The following is an 8,558-nucleotide window of genomic DNA, read 5'->3' as shown; positions in this document are numbered from 1 at the left end:
AGACAGCCATTGATGGATCCATACTACAGTCAATGAGCTACTCTAATAAGTTCCCTTCATCCAGGAAGAAAAGTGTGTGCATGTGTGTGCGTGTGTTTATGTGCATGTGCTTGTGAGTGTATGTGTGTGTGTGCATGTGCTTGTGAGCCTGTGAGTGTGTGTGTGTGTGTGTGTGTGTGTGTGTGCATGTATGTGTGAAAAGCACACATACATACATGAATTTTCATCAATTCTGTTCCTTTGGAGAAAATTCCTCTTTGAAATATTACAACCCATAATTTGTATATTCACTCTATTTTATGTGTCTGCACGCATGTCTCTGTGTGTTTGGTGCCTACAGAGGTCAGGAGAGGAAGTAGAATCAGCTACCACTGGAACTAGAGCTGTCATGTAGATGCGGGAACCAAAGCCAGGTCCTCTGTAAGAACAAGTGTTTCTAACTACTGAGCTGTCTTTCCATCCCCAATATTCTAATTTTTAATAACCCCAAGACTCATTCCAGACGAAGCCTGCTCACTCTATCTCCACCTTACTTGAGGAAATATTACAGTTGTCTAGAAATCTACACATTCTGCAACCATCCTAAGAGTGTAATCTGACCAACATTCTCAACTTAAAAGATACCTTATAATTTAATCCTGTCAAAGGACTCCATTCAGTTTTGACTCCCATAAAGGCCCAGAGGAACCTGTGTGCAGCAGGCACTGCTGGCCCTCTGTCTACCGTGTGCTATGCTGAAGTGCTGACACACAGCCACGAGACCCCATCGCCACATGGAACAAACCCGATGCTAAACCCAAAGCTGGTTTATTTTCACAGTCAGCCTTCAGGAGTATCCATGCCTACGTACGTTTCCATTTCTCTAACCACAGTTAGATTTGCTTGGAATCTGCCTGCCCAGATGAACTTCTCAGGACTACAGAGCAAAGACAGAAATGTATCCTCTTGAGTACTGAACGTGCCCAGAGGCAGCTCCTAACTTCCATTACTCGAAGACACCAACGCACACATTTTATTTTGTTGTTAGAGAGCAGAGACACATTTAGACTTTGAGAAATGCCCAGGAGGAAAATCCTCACCCAGGAAGAAAAGCATAATGGCTCAGAAGAGAGATGCTAAGGCCCATGGAGATGCTGAAGGCCTGGCCAATCAGAGATCTCTTAATGAATGTGAGGTGGAAGATGTACCAGCTGCCTCTGGAGCACAAATTGAGTGCAGAAAGTTGTAGATGAGGCAAGAAGCCTGTGTTTTTCTTTCAGGCGAATAAAATTGCTGTTTTCATTATTCAGAGCTGGACCTGATGTCACAGCCTTGGGCTACTGGCTCTCCACACTTCTATGCCCTCCCTACCTCTCCACACATATACATTTTCAGTCCCCTTCCTGTTCAGTGTAAACCCTCCCCCCCACCCGTGGCTTCATGGTTCATTGGATGATGCTGTTTCCTTTGGTTTGTTGTATTTCTAGGTACCTGTGGGTACATCCTTTGATAGCACACTCCCCAGGTCCTACTACCTGCTAGAGTTCGCTATTGTTCTAGTGGTCTATCTCTTATGGGGACTGTGAGCATCTGCAGAGTCATTGGCTACAGGATTAAATTATAAAGTATCTTATAAATTCAGAATGTGGATAAGAGGCAGGGGACTTATCCCCAGCTAGGGAAATCCAGAGTTAATGGGGGTTTTTGTTGTTGGTGTTCAGAAGCCTGAGATATATATCTACACTGATTATCAGCGACTAAACTCAGAATCCTAGTGAGATTACAGGAACTGTGGGTCTCTACACTTGCAAGTAAGGCAGGGTCTTCAATGATCCTGCTGCAACAAGCAAAATCTTTGAGATGTCTTTGGCCTGTGAATGACAACTAAGGTAACTTTAAGGATGGATAATTCATGACAGGTGCACGGAGCATATCACGGACATAGGTGAAGCCGACAGAGTCCTTGAGGCAAGAAAGAATGCACGTGACATGAGGCAGAGGGTTTTCTGGGAGATGAGGGACTGTATTCACTCCTGATGTGTAGAGAAAATCAAGTTAGACAGAGAAGGGGTATGGGGGACAGCACTGATTCAGAAGACACTGAGAAATGAATCTGAATTGGATGACATTAGGGGTTCAAGTCAGTGAAGAATCATACAGAAGAATGAAAGTTAGCAGAAAAAGAAGTTAAGATAGAATAGACACAAGACATATCTGTAAACAAACTTTCTAAAGAATCTGTAATAAGAAAAACTTGTCTTTTGCAAACTTCTATTCTTCTGGATGATTCTTCAGGATAAAACTTCTACACTGACTTGCAGCGTGCCACTTTCCTGCACTTGAACCCCTAACGTTGTTGGGATAAGGCTTTAAGGGATTTTGAAAGCCTTCCTCTGGGAACAGTATGTGCAAAAACTAGCAACTGCTGTTTCTTCAGAGGTCCTGTAAGTTTATGGACTGAGACTGGTCACCTACAGAGATCTCCTTCCCAGACTAACTAGCCCCTCATCCTATGCTGTATGCGCATAATAAACGCACTGAAATTCTTGGTCCTTCCTGCACAGCCTGCCTGACCCCAGCTTTCTGTGCATGTGTCTGGGTGTCAGTTCTTTATTCTGTCACCATCCCTAGTCTGGGTTCCACATGAGACACAGAGCTCTAGCTTCTCATCTGTCTACTAGGTATCTACTTCTGGAATTTTCAGGGTTTTGTCAGAATTTCTCTAAGTTAAATGTTACCTGGAAAACAAGATTTTTTTTTCTCCAAGTTACCTACCAACAATGAACCTCGAGTATTTACATCTCCTCTCCTGCTTTACTCTCAAGGGTTTGCAGCTGAACATTCGTGATATTCAATCAACACAGACTGGTGGGTGGGAAATTAGATGTCATTCCACGATGCCTTTGAGAATCGTATTTTCTCCCTCAAAAATTCAATAAACACCCTACAGCACTATCCATCTTTGATTCTAAGTTCAAGTCATAAACCTGCTACAAAATGTGCATGAGAAAGGAATGCACAAAATCCATCAATTATTTTTTCTTTGTTTTACACCATTCTCATAATCCTTCAGATGATGATTTGGTTAGATGTTTCAATTCCAAAGCCAATGAAAATGATTATAATAAAATGTCTGACTGTAAAAATCTACTATAAAAAGGAGATGGCTACACTTGCCTCTGGCCAAGTAATTGGTTGAGAACTTGGGCATCAAGACACTTGGTTATAAAAATGTTTCTAAGAGGCTAAGATGCCAAGAGGGCACAAGGACCTGAATTCAATTCTTAAAACCTTCTTACATATCTAAAAGGCTGGGCATGATGGTGAAGGCTGATAATCCCAGCTATGGAGAAACAGGGAAATACACGGGTTTTAAAAACAGAACCGCCTTGCCTGGGCTTGTCTAACCACCAGTTCCTAGAATGGAGACCCTGGCTTTTCCTGCATACCTCCCACCATGCACCTGTTCAGATCCATTTCCCTATATAAAGCCTGCCCTGCAAGTTGGGCCTCCTCTTTCTAGACAGATGTTGCCCTTATCTTCGGGGAACAGCATTTATTCTGAGTTGTGCTCACAAGCTTATAACCGTATAATTCACATACAGGGCTCATTAATGTGTCCCACACGGTGTCAGCCCCTTCACATGTGTTCAGCAATATCTGGTAAGTAAGTTCTTCCCACTTGACCTTCAGTCTTCCCCGTTAGATATTTTCAGGCAAATGTTGGCTGATTGTACTTCTCCAGTCAATGAGAATAGAGTCTTCAAGACAAAAAGCCATCTATTGTCTCATTGTCAGGCCACATATCAAGCCCATCTGTGCCGATACCGCAGACAGCTTGAGACACATCTGTTAGCCACACACATTAATGGGACTCTGTAGCCACATATCCATCAGAATCAGTAAGGCAGTGAAACTAATTTAATACACTACAATCTCTATCCAAAGCCCGCTAACAATGAAACCCTGAGATATATTATACCCTCAGTTAATTCCTTTCTGTTAACTTGGAAATCATCCATAGTTGTTGTCTCATAAACACTAAGGCAGCCCAGAAGAGCTAGAGCGGCTAGTTAAATACTTATTTGATGATGGCCCCCACTCTAATTTAGTTTTGTCTTTAAACAGACTTGTAAAATGTATATATTTTAGCTATATCCCTCTGTTCCTTCCTTTCTAAGAACATGTCATTTCTCTACCACCGAAAAGAATAATTTATTCTAGAGATATGAGGTGATTTTCCTTGTAATTCCCAGGAGAACAATTTCATCTTGATTATATTTTCAACGAATTTAATTTTTAACTTTCTAGTTTAGTTTGAACTACCATCCCCTGCCACTTTCATTGAAATGTTTACTTTGCCAAACATTGCTGATATGAGTGTTAAGAGAGGTACACTGTTGGAGAAAACTTTATCCAATACCATAGCTTGATTAACTAGCAAATGATTCTCTATCAGCAGCGCCATCCTTCTTGATAGATGGGGTAATATTGCTGCAAGAGCATATGGCATCCATCAACATACGAAATGGAAATCTAAACACTAGCCTAACATCTGAGCCCGGAGATCAGCTGATGAGGCGCTCATGCATAGATGTATGACTTCGGGACCAAGAGCTTTGGAGAGGCATCTTTTGTTAGAAAAGCTTCACAAAGTGACTCAAACAGAAATGTGAGCGGTAACTTTGAGAGACTTCATCCGTATTTAAAGCTTTTCATTGTTACATAAGTGACTACTGTGTGTTTTGCATGTATAAAGAGTTTGATGAAGATAATATATAGTGAGGAAAAATAACAGGTAGTGGAATATAAAGTAACCTGAACTTCAAGATGGGCAGTCAAAGTTCAATGGATGGACCATGGAGCAAAGCCAATCCCGGGCTGTTACTAGTTAGGCATTAATTAAATATTTCAAACTTACAAACACTCAGTGTGTAAGAGTGGTCCATCTATTTAAAGGTATTCAAATATGAAAGTCTAAACCTTTAATCCTTATAAGCTTGACCACTTCCACAAGCTCACAAAGATAAAATAGAAACCCAAACTATCTTAACACCCTACCAGAAATAGAAACAAATCATTTTATTAATGTGTTAATCTGTCTTATTCATGGAAGGATCTGTTTGGGCTCCGGATTTCAGCCGGTTTGCTTCTTGGCTGTATGTATTGGGGCAGAACATCACAACACTGGGAGTATGACTTGTAGACAGATCTTCATTCGATTCAAGACAGGCTGGACACAGAGTGAAGGAAGGGGTTGAGAAATACATTTATCCTCAAAGGTCCCAACCCTGCTGACACCAATATTACCTCTTCAAGTTTCTTCTAATTTCAAACAGTGCCACCACCTGGAGATGCCTTTGACACCTGAGCCCATGGGAGAGACATTTTTAATTCAAGCTGTAATGACTCGATATAGTTACACTTAGTTATAGCAATGAAGTATGATTGGGAAATTATATTTCCTCAGACAGTATGTAATGTTACCTTTAGGCATAGGATAGGATAAGTAGACCTGCCTACCAATAGGCCTTCTGCTCTGGTGGTACTCCTTCCTTGTTAATAAAAGCATATGTTATCCTTTTTTAAAAAATAGTTTTCTTTTAAATGTTCTTAACAGGAGATTTAAAATCGTCCATGAGGTAATACGAAGTCATTATTTAAAAGGAACCTCATTTCCATAGTAACTGAAATATTTGTCCCATCCACAAAAAGACCCCAGTGATCAAGTGGAATGGACCAAATCCATCTAACACAGGAGAGTTTTAATCTTGTCCTTTGGAATGCCTTAGTCAAAGGAAGTTCACATAGAACCAACCCTAAATTCAGTTCTCATATAGCACACGAGCCCATCGTAAGTATTTCCTGGTTGCCAATACCTAGGAATGGCACCTTTCCACCTAGAGTTTTCCAAATCTACCTATAGGTTTCAAAATTGTTATCATTTCTCTTTTATTGTCCACTACAGTGCCATAAAAACAAAATGACTCCATGTTGTAAGAATAGGAGCTGTTTTTACAGCCTCTTCTGGACAATCACACAGAACAACAAAGAGAAGTCAATAAGAAAGTGAAGACTCAGAAGTCTGGCTTGGACATTACTGCCATCCTCTATTCTAAGTAAAGATGCAGGTTCCTCCCTTCCTCACTGTATTTAACCTCGGTGTGCTGCACGTTTTATTTTTATTTTCATTTTTGCAGTTCTGGGGGTAGAAGCCAGGATCTGCACATGCTAGGCAAGTGGTCGACCAGTGAGCTCACCCAGGCCTCTTCTTTTTATAAGAAAGCAAGATTTTCCCTTTTGAGGCAAAGCTGCTCTAAGCTGTGAAATAGGCGGGTACCTTCCTGAGCAATTGAGAGTGGTTCTGTCTGCAGCCCACTCCTGACAACTTCAAAGACACCATCATTCGGGGTCTTTATGAAGGAAGATCAAGGTAGCTGCACATGGTAATTTAACTCTAGTGGTTGTTTTCCCAGGTCTTTGTAGACCAGGTTGTCCTGGACAGAACTGAAGTTGGAGAATGGAGTCAGGGTACCACGATGATGTCATTTTTAAAAAGTAAGAATATGACAGCTTAAGCAATAATGCTTAACAATATATTCCAGAGAACAATAAGAACAAAATTTCTTTTTTCTCTAAGGGAGGGGTGGACTGATGTGGGAAGAAGGCAGGGAGGAAAGGGAAGAATCTGGCTATAAAATGAATTAGGGCAAGATCTCTAAGTTGTCTGGATCTCAGCTCTCTTATGTGAAATAGATCATTGGAGGGATATAAAAGACAACCATTAGCAACAAAGAAGAAACTAAGGCCTCAAATCTCCCACCTTAGGCATGTTTAAGACCTCAAAGGCAGAAGAAGACAGTATAATGGATGCTTGTATTAACTTCTCCATAGTCGCTGTAACAAATTGCCAGGAAGGTAGTGACTCAAAATAGCAGAGGTGCACTTTCTTATGTGACTATTACTGAGGGATAGAGATACAAAGTCAACATCACTGGGCTAAGGTCAAGGTTACAGAAGGGAGAAAGTCAAGAATGCAAAGTATTATGCTTGCCCTGGAGGCACAAGGCAAAATGCAGACCTCACCACTTCTCAAACACAGTGGCCAACAAATCTTTGACTTGTGGCCAGTCTCTCCAGCACCCAGATCAGAAGTACCTTCATCTCTGAACTCCATTTCACATCATAATGTTCCAGTGTGTGTGTGTGTGTGTGTGTGTGTGTGTGTGTGTGTGTGTGTGTGTGTGTGTGTGTGTGTGTGTGTGTATGAGACAGAGAGAGAGAGAGAGAGAGAGAGAGAGAGAGAGAGAGTTTTCTTGCTGTCTCTCCCTTGAATCATCCCTAATACCATTTAGAGCTCACTTGGATAATCCAGATTATCTGTCCCCCATCTCACAACCCCTGATGGCGTCACATTGACAAGATCCTCTTCCCAAGGCAGTGCTTATAAGATGAAGGGATCTAGGCTTGATATCTGGGGGAAGATGTGTGCAGGTCAGTAATTACACAAGCTAGGTATTAAAAAGAAGCTCTTCTATCTTGTGTCCAGTGCTAAATCTACAATTAATGCAAAGAGAACATGTGAAAAATACTGTTTTGCTTGCCCAGACCCCGCATTTGTATGTGGTGTGTGTGTGTGTGTGTGTGTGTGTGTGTGTGTGTGTGTGTGTGTGGTGCTTGTGCACTGTGCCATCTAAAAAAGGCATGCTCTGCTTTTTGCTGCCATGCATGAGCATATAGTGATATATTGCACTATGGGTACCACAGAATTTGCATGCCCTACGCTTACAGCATGCACCCTGGTGTCACAGAAGAGCTGAACCAGTGTATACTGTGGTCATCATCCCCCGCTTTAGAGACTGTACTCTTATGTTCAAGACAGAGGTTAGAAAGGAATAAAACATCACCTGTTCCTTTCCCCTACATTCGAAGTCGTCAGGGTTCTGCATATGAGAAATACTTCTGCAGTCATCAGCAGGTGAACATGGCAATACCTTCGTTTCCTGAATGGGATCTCAGGTGGGAAATCAATGGCATGGCTTAAAATGACAGCAATTTTATGCCGCTGCCCAAACTTTAAAACGAATCCTTTCCCAAATGTCTATGTGTGAGCTAAAAAGATGAAATCATATTCTCTGACCAGTGGCTGCATGACATGCTGAGGTCAGCAACGTATTAATCTTAGGGGAACACAATCTTGCTTTCTGATTTCTTCTTGGATTTCTGTCTTTCTTGCTGGAATCTGTATTTTGTTTGCATGTGTGTGTGTGTGTGTGTGTGTGTGTGTGTGTGTGTGTGTGTGTGTGTGTGTGTGTGTGTGTGTGTGTGTATGTATCATCTTAAAGAAGATATACCCAATATGTAGTTTGCAGGTAAAGGAGGCTATAGGGGACCTCTATATTAAGTGGGTTAAGCCAGGCTCAGACAGGCTAACGTGAGGTTTCCTCTCATATGTGGTTTCTAGGTGTTGTAGACATATAAACTCATATGTGCATATGTGATATGAAAGGGGAAGTGAAACCTCCCAGAAAGAGCGAGGACTAAGAGGAGGGGGAGAGAGGAGTGGCCAGAGCTGTGAG

The sequence above is a fragment of the Rattus rattus genome, chromosome 13, assembly GCF_011064425.1.
Source record: "Rattus rattus isolate New Zealand chromosome 13, Rrattus_CSIRO_v1, whole genome shotgun sequence".
NCBI classification, from domain to species: domain Eukaryota; kingdom Metazoa; phylum Chordata; class Mammalia; order Rodentia; family Muridae; genus Rattus; species Rattus rattus.
This window is presented reverse-complemented; position numbering follows the sequence as displayed.